Source organism: Cydia pomonella, chromosome 10, assembly GCF_033807575.1.
Source record: "Cydia pomonella isolate Wapato2018A chromosome 10, ilCydPomo1, whole genome shotgun sequence".
In the NCBI taxonomy this organism is placed as follows: Eukaryota; Metazoa; Arthropoda; class Insecta; order Lepidoptera; family Tortricidae; genus Cydia; species Cydia pomonella.
This window is the reverse complement of record NC_084712.1, coordinates 12,729,570-12,750,098: the sequence shown is the minus strand read 5'-3', so window position 1 is coordinate 12,750,098 and position 20,529 is coordinate 12,729,570. Positions and strand designations below refer to the sequence as shown.

The window sequence follows — 20,529 nt, the reverse complement described above, 5'->3', positions numbered from 1 at the left end:
CTCTGACTATTTTTTTCAGCCTTCGACCTAGGAGCATATGTTGGGTTATTAAAGTTTTCAAATATTATTTTTTTCTGGCAAATCTGTTTCGAGCGCCCGCAAATGACTTATTTGCCTTGAATAACCATAGTCTAGTGACGATATTCTGCAAGTGGCATCGTAAGGACCTGACTCTGACTATTTTTTTCAGCCTTCGACCTAGGAGCATATGTTGGGTTATTAAAGTTTTCAAATATTATTTTTTTCTGGTAAATCTGTTTTGAGCGCCCGCAAATTACTTATCTACCTTGAATAAGCATGATCTAGTTACGATATTCTGTGAGTGGCATCGTAAGGACCCGACTCTGACTATTTTTTTCAGCCTTCGACCTAGGAGCATATGTTGGGTTATTAAAGTTTTCAAATATTATTTTTTTCTGGCAAATCTGTTTTGAGCGCCCGCAAATGACTTATCTGCCTTGAATAAGCTTGATTTAATGATGATATTCTGCAAGTGGCATCGTAAGGACCCGACTCTGACTATTTTTTTCAGCCTTCGACCTAGGAGCATATGTTGGGTTATTAAAGTTTTCAAATATTATTTTTTTCTGGCAAATCTGTTTTGAGCGCCCGCTAATGACTTATGTGCCTTGAATAAGCATAATCCAGTGACGATAGTCTGCAAGTAGCTTCGTAAGGACCCGACTCTGACTATTTTTTTCAGCCTTCGACCTAGGAGCATATGTTGGGTTATTAAAGTATTCATATATTATTTTTTTCTGGCAAATCTGTTTCGAGCGCCCGCAAATGACTTATTTGCCTTGAATAAGCTTGATTCATTGATGATATTCTGCAAGTGGCATCGTAAGGACCCGACTCTGACAATTTTTTTCAGCCTTCGACCTAGGAGCATATGTTGGGTTATTAAAGTTTTCAAATATTATTTTTTTCTGGCAAATCTGTTTTCAGCGCCCGCAAATGACTTATCTGCCTTGAATAAGCTTGATTCATTGATGATATTCTGCAAGTGGCATCGTAAGGACCCGACTCTGACTATTTTTTTCAGCCTTCGACCTAGGAGCATATGTTGGGTTATTAAAGTTTTCAAATATTATTTTTTTCTGGCAAATCTGTTTCGAGCGCCCGCAAATGACTTATTTGCCTTGAATAAGCTTGAATCAGTGATGATATTCTGCAAGTGGCATCGTAAGGACCCGACTCTGACAATTTTTTTCAGCCTTCGACCTAGGAGCATATGTTGGGTTATTAAAGTTTTCAAATATTATTTTTTTCTGGCAAATCTGTTTCGAGCGCCCGCAAATGACTTATCTGCCTTGAATAAGCTTGATTCATTGATGATATTCTGCAAGTGGCATCGTAAGGACCCGACTCTGACTATTTTTTTCAGCCTTCGACCTAGGAGCATATGTTGGGTTATTAAAGTTTTCAAATATTATTTTTTTCTGGCAAATCTGTTTCGAGCGCCCGCAAATGACTTATCTGCCTTGAATAAGCTTGATTCATTGATGATATTCTGCAAGTGGCATCGTAAGGACCCGACTCTGACTATTTTTTTCAGCCTTCGACCTAGGAGCATATGTTGGGTTATTAAAGTTTTCAAATATTATTTTTTTCTGGCAAATCTGTTTCAAGCGCCCGCAAATGACTTATCTGCCTTGAATAAGCTTGATTCATTGATGATATTCTGCAAGTGGCATCGTAAGGACCCGACTCTGACTATTTTTTTCAGCCTTCGACCTAGGAGCATATGTTGGGTTATTAAAGTTTTCAAATATTATTTTTTTCTGGCAAATCTGTTTCGAGCACCCGCAAATGACTTATTTGCCTTGAATAAGCTTGATTCATTGATGATATTCTGCAAGTGGCATCGTAAGGACCCGACTCTGACTATTTTTTTCAGCCTTCGACCTAGGAGCATATGTTGGGTTATTAAAGTTTTCAAATATTATTTTTTTCTGGCAAATCTGTTTCGAGCGCCCGCAAATGACTTATCTGCCTTGAATAAGCTTGATTCAGTGATGATATTCTGCAAGTGGCATCGTAAGGACCCGACTCTGACTATTTTTTTCAGCCTTCGACCTAGGAGCATATGTTGGGTTATTAAAGTTTTCAAATAATATTTTTTTCTGGCAAATCTGTTTCGAGCGCCCGCAAATGACTTATCTGCCTTGAATAAGCTTGATTCAGTGATGATATTCTGCAAGTGGCATCGTAAGGACCCGACTCTGACTATTTTTTTCAGCCTTCGACCTAGGAGCATATGTTGGGTTATTAAAGTTTTCAAATATTATTTTTTTCTGGCAAATCTGTTTCGAGCGCCCGCAAATGACTTATCTGCCTTGAATGAGCTTGATTCATTGATGATATTCTGCAAGTGGCATCGTAAGGACCCGACTCTGACTATTTTTTTCAGCCTTCGACCTAGGAGCATATGTTAGGTTATTAAAGTTTTCAAATATTATTTTTTTCTGGCAAATCTGTTTTGAGCGCCCGCAAATGACTTATGTGCCTTGAATATGTATAATCCAGTGACGAAAGTCTGCAAGTAGCTTCGTAAGGACCCGACTCTGTCTATTTTTTTCAGCCTTCGACCTAGGAGCATATGTTGGGTTATTAAAGTTTTCAAATATTATTTTTTTCTGGCAAATCTGTTTCGAGCGCCCGCAAATGACTTATCTGCCTTGAATGAGCTTGATTTAGTGATGATATTCTGCAAGTGGCATCGTAAGGACCCGACTCTGACTATTTTTTTCAGCCTTCGACCTAGGAGCATATGTTGGGTTATTAAAGTTTTCAAATATTATTTTTTTCTGGCAAATCTGTTTTGAGCGCCCGCAAATTACTTATCTACCTTGAATAAGCATGATCTAGTTACGACATTCTGTGAGTGGCATCGTAAGGACCCGACTCTGACTATTTTTTTCAGCCTTCGACCTAGGAGCATATGTTGGGTTATTAAAGTTTTCAAATATTATTTTTTTCTGGCAAATCTGTTTTGAGCGCCCGCAAATGACTTATCTACCTTGAATAAGTATAATCCAGTTACGATATTCTGCAAGTGGTTTCGTAAGGACCCGACTCTGTCTATTTTTTGCAGCCTTCGACCTAGGAGCATATGTTGGGTTATTAAAGTTTTCAAATATTATTTTTTTCTGGCAAATCTGATTTGAGCGCCCGCAAATGACTTATCTGCCTTGAATAAGCTTGATTCAGTGATGATATTCTGCAAGTGGCATCGTAAGGACCCGACTCTGACTATTTTTTTCAGCCTTCGACCTAGGAGCATATGTTGGGTTATTAAAGTTTTCAAATATTATTTTTTTCTGGCAAATCTGTTTCGAGCGCCCGCAAATTACTTATCTACCTTGAATAAGCATGATCTAGTTACGATATTCTGCAAGTGGCATCGTAAGGACCTGACTCTGACTATTTTTTTCAGCCTTCGACCTAGGAGCATATGTTGGGTTATTAAAGTTTTCAAATATTATTTTTTTCTGGTAAATCTGTTTTGAGCGCCCGCAAATTACTTATCTACCTTGAATAAGCATGATCTAGTTACGATATTCTGTGAGTGGCATCGTAAGGACCCGACTCTGACTATTTTTTTCAGCCTTCGACCTAGGAGCATATGTTGGGTTATTAAAGTTTTCAAATATTATTTTTTTCTGGCAAATCTGTTTTGAGCGCCCGCAAATGACTTATCTGCCTTGAATAAGCTTGATTTAATGATGATATTCTGCAAGTGGCATCGTAAGGACCCGACTCTGACTATTTTTTTCAGCCTTCGACCTAGGAGCATATGTTGGGTTATTAAAGTTTTCAAATATTATTTTTTTCTGGCAAATCTGTTTTGAGCGCCCGCTAATGACTTATGTGCCTTGAATAAGCATAATCCAGTGACGATAGTCTGCAAGTAGCTTCGTAAGGACCCGACTCTGACTATTTTTTTCAGCCTTCGACCTAGGAGCATATGTTGGGTTATTAAAGTATTCATATATTATTTTTTTCTGGCAAATCTGTTTCGAGCGCCCGCAAATGACTTATTTGCCTTGAATAAGCTTGATTCAGTGATGATATTCTGCAAGTGGCATCGTAAGGACCCGACTCTGACTATTTTTTTCAGCCTTCGACCTAGGAGCATATGTTGGGTTATTAAAGTTTTCAAATATTATTTTTTTCTGGCAAATCTGTTTTGAGCGCCCGCAAATGACTTATCTGCCTTGAATAAGCTTGATTTTTTGATGATATTCTGCAAGTGGCATCGTAAGGACCCGACTCTGACTATTTTTTTCAGCCTTCGACCTAGGAGCATATGTTGGGTTATTAAAGTTTTCAAATATTATTTTTTTCTGGCAAATCTGTTTCGAGCGCCCGCAAATGACTTATTTGCCTTGAATAAGCTTGATTCATTGATGATATTCTGCAAGTGGCATCGTAAGGACCCGACTCTGACTATTTTTTTCAGCCTTCGACCTAGGAGCATATGTTGGGTTATTAAAGTTTTCAAATATTATTTTTTTCTGGCAAATCTGTTTCAAGCGCCCGCAAATGACTTATCTGCCTTGAATAAGCTTGATTCAGTGATGATATTCTGCAAGTGGCATCGTAAGGACCCGACTCTGACTATTTTTTTCAGCCTTCGACCTAGGAGCATATGTTGGGTTATTAAAGTTTTCAAATATTATTTTTTTCTGGCAAATCTGTTTCGAGCGCCCGCAAATGACTTATTTGCCTTGAATAAGCTTGATTCATTGATGATATTCTGCAAGTGGCATCGTAAGGACCCGACTCTGACTATTTTTTTCAGCCTTCGACCTAGGAGCATATGTTGGGTTATTAAAGTTTTCAAATATTATTTTTTTCTGGCAAATCTGTTTCGAGCGCCCGCAAATGACTTATCTGCCTTGAATAAGCTTGATTCAGTGATGATATTCTGCAAGTGGCATCGTAAGGACCCGACTCTGACTATTTTTTTCAGCCTTCGACCTAGGAGCATATGTTGGGTTTTTAAAGTTTGCAAATATTATTTTTTTCTGGCAAATCTGTTTCGAGCGCCCGCAAATGACTTATTTGCCTTGAATAAGCTTAAGTCAGTGATGATATTCTGCAAGTGGCATCGTAAGGACCCGACTCTTACTATTTTTTTCATCCTTCGACCTAGGAGCATATGTTGGGTTATTAAAGTTTTCAAATATTATTTTTTTCTGGCAAATCTGTTTCGAGCGCCCGCAAATGACTTATCTGCCTTGAATAAGCTTGATTCAGTGATGATATTCTGCAAGTGGCATCGTAAGGACCCGACTCTGACTATTTTTTTCAGCCTTCGACCTAGGAGCATATGTTAGGTTATTAAAGTTTTCAAATATTATTTTTTTCTGGCAAATCTGTTTTGAGCGCCCGCAAATGACTTATGTGCCTTGAATAAGCTTGATTCAGTGATGATATTCTGCAAGTGGCATCGTAAGGACCCGACTCTGACTATTTTTTTCAGCCTTCGACCTAGGAGCATATTTTGGGTTATTAAAGTTTTCAAATATTATTTTTTTCTGGCAAATTTGTTTTGAGCGCCCGCAAATGACTTATCTGCCTTGAATAAGCTTAATTCAGTGATGATATTCTGCAAGTGGCATCGTAAGGACCCGACTCTGACTATTTTTTTCAGCCTTCGACCTAGGAGCATATGTTAGGTTATTAAAGTTTTCAAATATTATTTTTTTCTGGCAAATCTGTTTTGAGCGCCCGCAAATGACTTATGTGCCTTGAATATGTATAATCCAGTGACGAAATTCTGCAAGTAGCTTCGTAAGGACCCGACTCTGTCTATTTTTTTCAGCCTTCGACCTAGGAGCATATGTTGGGTTATTAAAGTTTTCAAATATTATTTTTTTCTGGCAAATCTGTTTCGAGCGCCCGCAAATGACTTATCTGCCTTGAATAAGCTTGATTTATTGATGATATTCTGCAAGTGGCATCGTAAGGACCCGACTCTGACTATTTTTTTCAGCCTTCGACCTAGGAGCATATGTTGGGTTATTAAAGTTTTCAAATATTATTTTTTTCTGGCAAATCTGTTTTGAGCGCCCGCAAATTACTTATCTACCTTGAATAAGCATGATCTAGTTACGACATTCTGTGAGTGGCATCGTAAGGACCCGACTCTGACTATTTTTTTCAGCCTTCGACCTAGGAGCATATGTTGGGTTATTAAAGTTTTCAAATATTATTTTTTTCTGGCAAATCTGTTTTGAGCGCCCGCAAATGACTTATCTGCCTTGAATAAGTATGATCCAGTGACGATATTCTGCAAGTAGCATCGTAAGGACCCGACTCTGTCTATTTTTTGCAGCCTTCGACCTAGGAGCATATGTTGGGTTATTAAAGTTTTCAAATATTATTTTTTTCTGGCAAATCTGTTTTGAGCGCCCGCAAATGACTTATCTGCCTTGAATAAGCTTGATTCAGTGATGATATTCTGCAAGTGGCATCGTAAGGACCCGACTCTGACTATTTTTTTCAGCCTTCGACCTAGGAGCATATGTTGGGTTATTAAAGTTTTCAAATATTATTTTTTTCTGGCAAATCTGTTTTGAGCGCCCGCAAATTACTTATCGACCTTGAATAAGCTTGATTCATTGATGATATTCTGCAAGTGGCATCGTAAGGACCCGACTCTGACAATTTTTTTCAGCCTTCGACCTAGGAGCATATGTTGGGTTATTAAAGTTTTCAAATATTATTTTTTTCTGGCAAATCTGTTTTGAGCGCCCGCAAATGACTTATCTGCCTTGAATAAGCTTGATTCATTGATGATATTCTGCAAGTGGCATCGTAAGGACCCGACTCTGACTATTTTTTTCAGCCTTCGACCTAGGAGCATATGTTAGGTTATTAAAGTTTTCAAATATTATTTTTTTCTGGCAAATCTGTTTTGAGCGCCCGAAAATGACTTATGTGCCTTGAATATGTATAATCCAGTGACGAAAGTCTGCAAGTAGCTTCGTAAGGACCCGACTCTGTATAAATATTATTTTTTTCTGGCAAATCTGTTTTGAGCGCCCGCAAATTACTTATCGACCTTGAATAAGCATGATCTAGTTACGACATTCTGTGAGTGGCATCGTAAGGACCCGACTCTGACTATTTTTTTCAGCCTTCGACCTAGGAGCATATGTTGGGTTATTAAAGTTTTCAAATATTATTTTTTTCTGGCAAATCTGTTTTGAGCGCCCGCAAATTACTTATCTTTCTTGAATAAGCATGATCTAGTTACGACATTCTGTGAGTGGCATCGTAAGGACCCGACTCTGACTATTTTTTTCAGCCTTCGACCTAGGAGCATATGTTGGGTTATTAAAGTTTTCAAATATTATTTTTTTCTGGCAAATCTGTTTTGAGCGCCCGCAAATGACTTATCTACCTTGAATAAGCATGATTTAGTTACGACATTCTGTGAGTGGCATCGTAAGGACCCGACTCTGACTATTTTTTTCAGCCTTCGACCTAGGAGCATATGTTGGGTTATTAAAGTTTTCAAATATTATTTTTTTCTGGCAAATGTGTTTTTAGCGCCCGCAAATGACTTATCTGCCTTGAATAAGCTTAATTCAGTGATGATATTCTGCAAGTGGCATCGTAAGGACCCGACTCTGACTATTTTTTTCAGCCTTCGACCTAGGAGCATATGTTGGGTTATTAAAGTTTTCAAATATTATTTTTTTCTGGCAAATCTGTTTCGAGCGCCCGCAAATGACTTATTTGCCTTGAATAACCATAGTCTAGTGACGATATTCTGCAAGTGGCATCGTAAGGACCTGACTCTGACTTTTTTTTTCAGCCTTCGACCTAGGAGCATATGTTGGGTTATTAAAGTTTTCAAATATTATTTTTTTCTGGTAAATCTGTTTTGAGCGCCCGCAAATTACTTATCTACCTTGAATAAGCATGATCTAGTTACGATATTCTGTGAGTGGCATCGTAAGGACCCGACTCTGACTATTTTTTTCAGCCTTCGACCTAGGAGCATATGTTGGGTTATTAAAGTTTTCAAATATTATTTTTTTCTGGCAAATCTGTTTTGAGCGCCCGCAAATGACTTATCTGCCTTGAATAAGCTTGATTTTTTGATGATATTCTGCAAGTGGCATCGTAAGGACCCGACTCTGACTATTTTTTTCAGCCTTCGACCTAGGAGCATATGTTAGGTTATTAAAGTTTTCAAATATTATTTTTTTCTGGCAAATCTGTTTTGAGCGCCCGCAAATGACTTATGTGCCTTGAATATGTATAATCCAGTGACGAAAGTCTGCAAGTAGCTTCGTAAGGACCCGACTCTGTATAAATATTATTTTTTTCTGGCAAATCTGTTTTGAGCGCCCGCAAATTACTTATCGACCTTGAATAAGCATGATCTAGTTACGACATTCTGTGAGTGGCATCGTAAGGACCCGACTCTGACTATTTTTTTCAGCCTTCGACCTAGGAGCATATGTTGGGTTATTAAAGTTTTCAAATATTATTTTTTTCTGGCAAATCTGTTTTGAGCGCCCGCAAATTACTTATCTTTCTTGAATAAGCATGATCTAGTTACGACATTCTGTGAGTGGCATCGTAAGGACCCGACTCTGACTATTTTTTTCAGCCTTCGACCTAGGAGCATATTTTGGGTTATTAAAGTTTTCAAATATTATTTTTTTCTGGCAAATCTGTTTTGAGCGCCCGCAAATGACTTATCTACCTTGAATAAGCATGATTTAGTTACGACATTCTGTGAGTGGCATCGTAAGGACCCGACTCTGACTATTTTTTTCAGCCTTCGACCTAGGAGCATATGTTGGGTTATTAAAGTTTTCAAATATTATTTTTTTCTGGCAAATGTGTTTTTAGCGCCCGCAAATGACTTATCTGCCTTGAATAAGCTTAATTCAGTGATGATATTCTGCAAGTGGCATCGTAAGGACCCGACTCTGACTATTTTTTTCAGCCTTCGACCTAGGAGCATATGTTGGGTTATTAAAGTTTTCAAATATTATTTTTTTCTGGCAAATCTGTTTCGAGCGCCCGCAAATGACTTATTTGCCTTGAATAACCATAGTCTAGTGACGATATTCTGCAAGTGGCATCGTAAGGACCTGACTCTGACTTTTTTTTTCAGCCTTCGACCTAGGAGCATATGTTGGGTTATTAAAGTTTTCAAATATTATTTTTTTCTGGTAAATCTGTTTTGAGCGCCCGCAAATTACTTATCTACCTTGAATAAGCATGATCTAGTTACGATATTCTGTGAGTGGCATCGTAAGGACCCGACTCTGACTATTTTTTTCAGCCTTCGACCTAGGAGCATATGTTGGGTTATTAAAGTTTTCAAATATTATTTTTTTCTGGCAAATCTGTTTTGAGCGCCCGCAAATGACTTATCTGCCTTGAATAAGCTTGATTTAATGATGATATTCTGCAAGTGGCATCGTAAGGACCCGACTCTGACTATTTTTTTCAGCCTTCGACCTAGGAGCATATGTTGGGTTATTAAAGTTTTCAAATATTATTTTTTTCTGGCAAATCTGTTTTGAGCGCCCGCTAATGACTTATGTGCCTTGAATAAGCTTGATTCAATGATGATATTCTGCAAGTGGCATCGTAAGGACCCGACTCTGACTATTTTTTTCAGCCTTCGACCTAGGAGCATATGTTGGGTTATTAAAGTTTTCAAATATTATTTTTTTCTGGCAAATCTGTTTTGAGCGCCCGCAAATGACTTATGTGCCTTGAATATGCATAATCCAGTGACAATATTCTGCAAGTGGCATCGTAAGGACCCGACTCTGACTATTTTTTTCAGCCTTCGACCTAGGAGCATATGTTGGGTTATTAAAGTTTTCAAATATTATTTTTTTCTGGCAAATCTGTTTTGAGCGCCCGCAAATGACTTATCTGCCTTGAATATACTTGATTCAGTGATGATATTCTGCAAGTGGCATCGTAAGGACCCGACTCTGACTATTTTTTTCAGCCTTCGACCTAGGAGCATATGTTGGGTTATTAAAGTTTTCAAATATTATTTTTTTCTGGCAAATCTGTTTTGAGCGCCCGCAAATTACTTATCGACCTTGAATAAGCATGATCTAGTTACGACATTCTGTGAGTGGCATCGTAAGGACCCGACTCTGACTATTTTTTTCAGCCTTCGACCTAGGAGCATATGTTGGGTTATTAAAGTTTTCAAATATTATTTTTTTCTGGCAAATCTGTTTTGAGCGCCCGCAAATTACTTATCTTCCTTGAATAAGCATGATCTAGTTACGACATTCTGTGAGTGGCATCGTAAGGACCCGACTCTGACTATTTTTTTCAGCCTTCGACCTAGGAGCATATGTTGGGTTATTAAAGTTTTCAAATATTATTTTTTTCTGGCAAATCTGTTTTGAGCGCCCGCAAATGACTTATCTACCTTGAATAAGCATGATTTAGTTACGACATTCTGTGAGTGGCATCGTAAGGACCCGACTCTGACTATTTTTTTCAGCCTTCGACCTAGGAGCATATGTTGGGTTATTAAAGTTTTCAAATATTATTTTTTTCTGGCAAATGTGTTTTTAGCGCCCGCAAATGACTTATCTGCCTTGAATAAGCTTGATTCAGTGATGATATTCTGCAAGTGGCATCGTAAGGACCCGACTCTGACTATTTTTTTCAGCCTTCGACCTAGGAGCATATGTTGGGTTATTAAAGTTTTCAAATATTATTTTTTTCTGGCAAATCTGTTTCGAGCGCCCGCAAATGACTTATTTGCCTTGAATAACCATAGTCTAGTGACGATATTCTGCAAGTGGCATCGTAAGGACCTGACTCTGACTTTTTTTTTCAGCCTTCGACCTAGGAGCATATGTTGGGTTATTAAAGTTTTCAAATATTATTTTTTTCTGGTAAATCTGTTTTGAGCGCCCGCAAATTACTTATCTACCTTGAATAAGCATGATCTAGTTACGATATTCTGTGAGTGGCATCGTAAGGACCCGACTCTGACTATTTTTTTCAGCCTTCGACCTAGGAGCATATGTTGGGTTATTAAAGTTTTCAAATATTATTTTTTTCTGGCAAATCTGTTTTGAGCGCCCGCAAATGACTTATCTGCCTTGAATAAGCTTGATTTAATGATGATATTCTGCAAGTGGCATCGTAAGGACCCGACTCTGACTATTTTTTTCAGCCTTCGACCTAGGAGCATATGTTGGGTTATTAAAGTTTTCAAATATTATTTTTTTCTGGCAAATCTGTTTTGAGCGCCCGCTAATGACTTATGTGCCTTGAATAAGCATAATCCAGTGACGATAGTCTGCAAGTAGCTTCGTAAGGACCCGACTCTGACTATTTTTTTCAGCCTTCGACCTAGGAGCATATGTTGGGTTATTAAAGTATTCATATATTATTTTTTTCTGGCAAATCTGTTTCGAGCGCCCGCAAATGACTTATCTGCCTTGAATAAGCTTGATTTAGTGATGATGTTTTGCAAGTGGCATCGTATGGACCCGACTGACTATTTTTTTCAGCCTTCGACCTAGGAGCATATGTTGGGTTATTAATGTTTTCAAATATTATTTTTTTCTGGCAAATCTGTTTTGAGCGCCCGCAAATGACTTATCTGCCTTGAATAAGCATAATCCAGTGACAATATTCTGCAAGTGGCATCGTAAGAACCCGACTCTGACTATTTTTTTCAGCCTTCGACCTAGGAGCATATGTTGGGTTATTAAAGTTTTCAAATATTATTTTTTTCTGGCAAATCTGTTTTGAGCGCCCGCAAATTACTTATCTACCTTGAATAAGCATGATCTAGTTATGACATTCTGTGAGTGGCATCGTAAGGACCCGACTCTGACTATTTTTTTCAGCCTTCGACCAAGGAGCATATGTTGGGTTATTAAAGTTTTCAAATATTATTTTTTTCTGGCAAATCTGTTTCAAGCGCCCGCAAATGACTTATCTGCCTGGAATAAGCTTGATTCATTGATGATATTCTGCAAGTGGCATCGTAAGGACCCGACTCTGACTATTTTTTTCAGCCTTCGACCTAGGAGCATATGTTGGGTTATTAAAGTTTTCAAATATTATTTTTTTCTGGCAAATCTGTTTCGAGCGCCCGCAAATGACTTATCTGCCTTGAATGAGCTTGATTCATTGATGATATTCTGCAAGTGGCATCGTAAGGACCCGACTCTGACAATTTTTTTCAGCCTTCGACCTAGGAGCATATGTTGGGTTATTAAAGTTTTCAAATATTATTTTTTTCTGGCAAATCTGTTTCAAGCGCCCGCAAATGACTTATCTGCCTGGAATAAGCTTGATTCATTGATGATATTCTGCAAGTGGCATCGTAAGGACCCGACTCTGACTATTTTTTTCAGCCTTCGACCTAGGAGCATATGTTAGGTTATTAAAGTTTTCAAATATTATTTTTTTCTGGCAAATCTGTTTTGAGCGCCCGCTAATGACTTATGTGCCTTGAATAAGCTTGATTCAATGATGATATTCTGCAAGTGGCATCGTAAGGACCCGACTCTGACTATTTTTTTCAGCCTTCGACCTAGGAGCATATGTTGGGTTATTAAAGTTTTCAAATATTATTTTTTTCTGGCAAATCTGTTTCGAGCGCCCGCAAATGACTTATCTGCCTTGAATAAGCTTGATTCATTGATGATATTCTGCAAGTGGCATCGTAAGGACCCGACTCTGACTATTTTTTTCAGCCTTCGACCTAGGAGCATATGTTGGGTTATTAAAGTTTTCAAATATTATTTTTTTCTGGCAAATCTGTTTCGAGCGCCCGCAAATGACTTATTTGCCTTGAATAACCATAGTCTAGTGACGATATTCTGCAAGTGGCATCGTAAGGACCTGACTCTGACTATTTTTTTCAGTCTTCGACCTAGGAGCATATGTTGGGTTATTAAAGTTTTCAAATATTATTTTTTTCTGGTAAATCTGTTTTGAGCGCCCGCAAATTACTTATCTACCTTGAATAAGCATGATCTAGTTACGATATTCTGTGAGTGGCATCGTAAGGACCCGACTCTGACTATTTTTTTCAGCCTTCGACCTAGGAGCATATGTTGGGTTATTAAAGTTTTCAAATATTATTTTTTTCTGGCAAATCTGTTTTGAGCGCCCGCAAATGACTTATCTGCCTTGAATAAGCTTGATTTAATGATGATATTCTGCAAGTGGCATCGTAAGGACCCGACTCTGACTATTTTTTTCAGCCTTCGACCTAGGAGCATATGTTGGGTTATTAAAGTTTTCAAATATTATTTTTTTCTGGCAAATCTGTTTTGAGCGCCCGCTAATGACTTATGTGCCTTGAATAAGCATAATTCAGTGACGATAGTCTGCAAGTAGCTTCGTAAGGACCCGACTCTGACTATTTTTTTCAGCCTTCGACCTAGGAGCATATGTTGGGTTATTAAAGTATTCATATATTATTTTTTTCTGGCAAATCTGTTTCGAGCGCCCGCAAATGACTTATCTGCCTTGAATAAGCTTGATTTAGTGATGATGTTTTGCAAGTGGCATCGTATGGACCCGACTGACTATTTTTTTCAGCCTTCGACCTAGGAGCATATGTTGGGTTATTAATGTTTTCAAATATTATTTTTTTCTGGCAAATCTGTTTTGAGCGCCCGCAAATGACTTATCTGCCTTGAATAAGCATAATCCAGTGACAATATTCTGCAAGTGGCATCGTAAGAACCCGACTCTGACTATTTTTTTCAGCCTTCGACCTAGGAGCATATGTTGGGTTATTAAAGTTTTCAAATATTATTTTTTTCTGGCAAATCTGTTTTGAGCGCCCGCAAATTACTTATCTACCTTGAATAAGCATGATCTAGTTACGACATTCTGTGAGTGGCATCGTAAGGACCCGACTCTGACTATTTTTTTCAGCCTTCGACCAAGGAGCATATGTTGGGTTATTAAAGTTTTCAAATATTATTTTTTTCTGGCAAATCTGTTTCAAGCGCCCACAAATGACTTATCTGCCTGGAATAAGCTTGATTCATTGATGATATTCTGCAAGTGGCATCGTAAGGACCCGACTCTGACTATTTTTTTCAGCCTTCGACCTAGGAGCATATGTTGGGTTATTAAAGTTTTCAAATATTATTTTTTTCTGGCAAATCTGTTTCGAGCGCCCGCAAATGACTTATTTGCCTTGAATGAGCTTGATTCATTGATGATATTCTGCAAGTGGCATCGTAAGGACCCGACTCTGACAATTTTTTTCAGCCTTCGACCTAGGAGCATATGTTGGGTTATTAAAGTTTTCAAATATTATTTTTTTCTGGCAAATCTGTTTCAAGCGCCCGCAAATGACTTATCTGCCTGGAATAAGCTTGATTCATTGATGATATTCTGCAAGTGGCATCGTAAGGACCCGACTCTGACTATTTTATTCAGCCTTCGACCTAGGAGCATATGTTAGGTTATTAAAGTTTTAAAATAATTTTTTTTCTGGCAAATCTGTTTCGAGCGCCCGCAAATGACTTATGTGCCTTGAATAAGCTTGATTCAATGATGATATTCTGCAAGTGGCATCGTAAGGACCCGACTCTGACTATTTTTTTCAGCCTTCGACCTAGGAGCATATGTTGGGTTATTAAAGTTTTCAAATATTATTTTTTTCTGGCAAATCTGTTTCGAACGCCCGCAAATGACTTATCTGCCTTGAATGAGCTTGATTCATTGATGATATTCTGCAAGTGGCATCGTAAGGACCCGACTCTGACTATTTTTTTCAGCCTTCGACCTAGGAGCATATGTTAGGTTATTAAAGTTTTCAAATATTATTTTTTTCTGGCAAATCTGTTTTGAGCGCCCGCAAATGACTTATGTGCCTTGAATATGTATAATCCAGTGACGAAAGTCTGCAAGTAGCTTCGTAAGGACCCGACTCTGTCTATTTTTTTCAGCCTTCGACCTAGGAGCATATGTTGGGTTATTAAAGTTTTCAAATATTATTTTTTTCTGGCAAATCTGTTTCGAGCGCCCGCAAATGACTTATCTGCCTTGTATGAGCTTGATCTAGTTACGACATTCTGTGAGTGGCATCGTAAGGACCCGACTCTGACTATTTTTTTCAGCCTTCCACCTAGGAGCATATGTTGGGTTATTAAAGTTTTCAAATATTATTTTTTTCTGGCAAATCTGTTTTGAGCGCCCGCAAATGACTTATTTACCATGAATAAGCATGATCTGTTTACGACATTCTGTGAGTGGCATCGTAAGGACCCGACTCTGACTATTTTTTTCAGCCTTCGACCTAGGAGCATATGTTGGGTTATTAAAGTTTTCAAATATTATTTTTTTCTGGCAAATCTGTTTTGAGCGCCCGCAAATGACTTATGTGCCTTGAATAAGTATAATCCAGTGACGATAGTCTGCAAGTAGTTTCGTAAGGACCCGACTCTGTCTATTTTTTGCAGCCTTCGACCTAGGAGCATATGTTGGGTTATTAATGTTTTCAAATATTATTTTTTTCTGGCAAATCTGTTTTGAGCGCCCGCAAATGACTTATCTACCTTGAATAAGCATGATCTAGTTACGACATTCTATGAGTGGCATCGTAAGGACCCGACTCTGACTATTTTTTTCAGCCTTCGACCTAGGAGCATATGTTGGGTTATTAAAGTTTTCAAATATTATTTTTTTCTGGCAAATCTGTTTCAAGCGCCCGCAAATGACTTATCTGCCTGGAATAAGCTTGATTCATTGATGATATTCTGCAAGTGGCATCGTAAGGACCCGACTCTGACTATTTTTTTCAGCCTTCGACCTAGGAGCATATGTTGGGTTATTAAAGTTTTCAAATATTATTTTTTTCTGGCAAATCTGTTTCGAGCGCCCGCAAATGACTTATCTGCCTTGAATAAGCTTGATTCATTGATGATATTCTGCAAGTGGCATCGTAAGGACCCGACTCTGACAATTTTTTTCAGCCTTCGACCTAGGAGCATATGTTGGGTTATTAAAGTTTTCAAATATTATTTTTTTCTGGCAAATCTGTTTCGAGCGCCCGCAAATGACTTATCTGCCTGGAATAAGCTTGATTCATTGATGATATTCTGCAAGTGGCATCGTAAGGACCCGACTCTGACTATTTTTTTCAGCCTTCGACCTAGGAGCATATGTTAGGTTATTAAAGTTTTCAAATATTATTTTTTTCTGGCAAATCTGTTTCGAGCGCCCGCAAATGACTTATGTGCCTTGAATAAGCTTGATTCAATGATGATATTCTGCAAGTGGCATCGTAAGGACCCGACTCTGACAATTTTTTTCAGCCTTCGACCTAGGAGCATATGTTAGGTTATTAAAGTTTTCAAATATTATTTTTTTCTGGCAAATCTGTTTTGAGCGCCCGCAAATGACTTATGTGCCTTGAATATGTATAATCCAGTGACGAAAGTCTGCAAGTAGCTTCGTAAGGACCCGACTCTGTCTATTTTTTTCAGCCTTCGACCTAGGAGCATATGTTGGGTTATTAAAGTTTTCAAATATTATTTTTTTCTGGCAAATCTATTTTGAGCGCCCGCAAATTACTTATTTACCTTGAATAAGCATGATCTAGTTACGACATTCTGTGAGTGGCATCGTAAGGACCCGACTCTGACTATTTTTTTCAGCCTTCGACCTAGGAGCATATGTTGGGTTATTAAAGTTTTCAAATATTATTTTTTTCTGGCAAATGTGTTCTGAGCGCCCGCAAATGACTTATCTGCCTTGAATAAACTTGATTCAGTGATGATATTCTGCAAGTGGCATCGTAAGGACCCGACTCTGACTGTTTTTTTCAGCCTTCGACCTAGGAGCATATGTTGGGTTATTAAAGTTTTCAAATATTATTTTTTTCTGGCAAATCTGTTTTGAGCGCCCGCAAATTACTTATTGACCTTGAATAAGCATGATCTAGTTACGACATTCTGTGAGTGGCATCGTAAGGACCCGACTCTGACTATTTTTTTCAGCCTTCGACCTAGGAGCATATGTTGGGTTATTAAAGTTTTCAAATATTATTTTTTTCTGGCAAATCTGTTTTGAGCGCCCGCAAATGACTTATCTGCCTTGAATAAGCTTGATTCAATGATGATATTCTGCAAGTGGCATCGTAAGGACCCGACTCTGACTATTTTTTTCAGTCTTCGACCTAGGAGCATATGTTGGGTTATTAAAGTTTTCAAATATTATTTTTTTCTGGCAAATCTGTTTTGAGCGCCCGCTAATGACTTATGTGCCTTGAATAAGCATAATCCAGTGACGATAGTCTGCAAGTAGCTTCGTAAGGACCCGACTCTGTCTATTTTTTTCAGCCTTCGACCTAGGAGCATATGTTGGGTTATTAAAGTTTTCAAATATTATTTTTTTCTGGCAAATCTGTTTCGAGCGCCCGCAAATGACTTATCTGCCTTGAATAACCATAGTCTAGTAACGATATTCTGCAAGTGGCATCGTAAGGACCTGACTCTGACTATTTTTTTCAGCCTTCGACCTAGGAGCATATGTTGGGTTATTAAAGTTTTCAAATATTATTTTTTTCTGGCAAATCTGTTTTGAGCGCCCGCAAATGACTTATCTGCCTTGAATAAGCTTGATTCAATGATGATATTCTGCAAGTGGCATTGTAAGGACCCGACTCTGACTATTTTTTTCAGCCTTCGACCTAGGAGCATATGTTGGGTTATTAAAGTTTTCAAATATTATTTTTTTCTGGCAAATCTGTTTTGAGCGCCCGCTAATGACTTATGTGCCTTGAATAAGCATAATCCAGTGACGATAGTCTGCAAGTAGCTTCGTAAGGACCCGACTCTGACTATTTTTTTCAGCCTTCGACCTAGGAGCATATGTTGGGTTATTAAAGTTTACAAATATTATTTTTTTCTGGCAAATCTGTTTTGAGCGCCCGCAAATGACTTATCTTCCTTGAATAAGCATGATCTAGTTACGACATTGTGTGAGTGGCATCGTAAAGACCCGACTCTGACAATTTTTTTCAGCCTTCGACCTAGGAGCATATGTTGGGTTATTAAAGTTTTTAAATATTATTTTTTTCTGGCAAATCTGTTTTGAGCGCCCGCAAATGACTTATCTGCCTTAAATAAACATGATCCATTGGCGATATTCTGCAAGTGGCATCGTAAGGACCCGACTCTGACTATTTTTTGCAGTCTTCGACCTGGGAGCATATGTTGGGTTATTAAAGTTTTCAAATATTATTTTTTTCTGGCAAATCTGTTTTGAACGCCCGCAAATGACTTATCTATCTTGAATAAGCATGGTCCAAAGACGTTATTCTGCAAGTGGCATCGTAAGGACCCGACTCTGACTATTTTTTTCAGTCTTTGACTTTGGAGCATAAAATGAGTTATTCAAATTTTCAAGTATTATTTTTTTCTGGCAAATCTGATTTTAACGCCCGCAAATGACCTATCTGTCTTGAATCAACATGGTCAGTTGACGATATTCTGCAAGTGACATCGTAAGGACCCGATTCTCATTATTTTTTTTAGCCGTTGAATAAGGTACATAAGTTGATTTATTCAAATTTTCAAGTTTTATTTTTCTCTGGCTGATTTCGGGTTGGGGTGGTTAGTGTGAAGACAGCTACACCACTTTGAAAACTGTAACGGTTATATAACTGTTACAGTTTTAACCTATAGACCATATATATGGTCTATAGTTTTCTATTTAGTCCATAGAATCGTTTGTATCCATCTCGATTGCTTGTTGCGTCTCCGTATGAATTTTTCGATTTTATTTTTTTATGGCAAATTTTATGAGATCCGAACGATTTAAATGCCTGAACAAACGTGAACCAACGAATATCTTGCGATTTAGACCAAAAAAACTTACAAAAAGTGGTTTGGGGTGGCTGTCTTCACGCTAGCCACCCCAAACCACTTTAAAAAATAAAATAAAAAATGAAGGAATCGGGTCCTTACGATTTTAATGCCTGAACAAACATGAACTAACGAATATCTTGCTATCTAGACCAAAAAAAATTACAAAAAGTGGTTTGGGGTGGCTAGCGTGAAGACAGCCACCCCACAAAAAAAATGAAAAAAAAAATGAAGGAATCGGGTCCTTACGATTTTAATGCCTGAACAAACATGAACTAACGAATATCTTGCTATCTAGACCAAAAAAAATTACAAAAAGTGGTTTGGGGTGGCTAGCGTGAAGACAGCCACCCCACAAAAAAAATGAAAAAAAAATGAAGGAATCGGGTCCTTACGATTTTAATGCCTGAATAATGATGAACTAACGAAAATCTTGCTATTTAGACAAAAAAAAATTACAAAAAGTGGTTTGGGGTGGCTAGCGTGAAGACAGCCACCCCATTTTGTTTTTAAAAAAAATGCATGTTAAAATCGGGTCCTTACGATTTTACCTACTGAACAAACATGAACTAACGATGAACAAACGATATAGATATGCCATTTGCGGGCAAACGATTTGGGGTGGTCAACTTCACGGGCATACAATTTCTTGTAACCAATCAATTTTTTTACAAAAAAATGGAATTTCACGGAATACTTACGGATAATATTCGTAGCATTCTTATAGAATGCAAATAAATCCAGAGCATCACTCGTTTTCGCGGCTTATACTTTTACTGGTGGTGGTGGTGGTTTTTTTTTAAACATGAATTTGATAACAAATTCACTTAAAACGTCCACTGGGTAACCAATCCGAGTTTGAGAATTTTGTATCTTAGAAGACAACTTTAAATTCAAGATTTTTAAAATACATTATTTAATTAATTTCTTAATGATAGTATATAAAATCAGCATCAATTTTGTCAGCTAAGAGACAATACCTGTGACTAGTTTGCGATAGGTACATTACATACTTTTATGAAATCAGCATTCTATTAACCCAAAGCTCATAAAGCGAGATAACGTATAATTAGTGCAAATTATGTGGTGTAATCTTAGCCGCATTTAGTAACTTCTCTGTAATCCTTCATTTAGCTGCTCTGCTCGGCTAATGTTATAAAACTTTATCTACGCTAACTTCTCTATCCAAGTGGCATTCGAATTTTAAAATTCCATGAATAATTTGATCTTTATTTGTTATTGGTCTCAGTGCATTCACCTGCGTTTTATTATTGCTGCGAGCGCGATGCATAAAGAGTAATATAATTATAATTATACATCAAATCTTATTCAAAAAATCTGAATGCAGTACAGCAGACTATTTTAACACTATGAAAACGTTTAATTTGTTGCATGGTATTAGCTTGATGTTGTTGCTTAAACTTTTATAACTAACTAATAGCTATTATGCATATTAAAAAGCTTATGTTTGACCCAATGTTTAAACTAGTCATGTTTTTATTTTTAGTGGGTGTTACTTATTATATTTCATTTAAGTATATACCGATGAGCAGCATCAACTATGCCTTAAGTAGGTACTCAACATCACACTACAAATCATGTAAATTGCATTTTAATAACTTTTTAATGACTTGATATCGTACATCGT

At 37.6% G+C, this 20,529-nt stretch overlaps 2 long non-coding RNA genes across 2 annotated transcripts in view; one reads left to right on the top strand and one right to left on the bottom strand.

Moving 5' to 3' along the window:
* The window catches only part of LOC133522141 (uncharacterized), a 596,248-nt gene that overhangs the window by 129,116 nt on the left and 446,603 nt on the right, over positions 1-20,529 (top strand). The gene's annotated exons all lie outside the window — the stretch shown is intronic.
* Positions 2,019-6,673, bottom strand: LOC133522117 (uncharacterized). Its single transcript, XR_009800006.1, has 2 exons — positions 6,614-6,673; positions 2,019-2,680 (listed from the first exon to the last, which is right to left on the bottom strand). It is a non-coding gene; the product is annotated as an uncharacterized LOC133522117 (long non-coding RNA).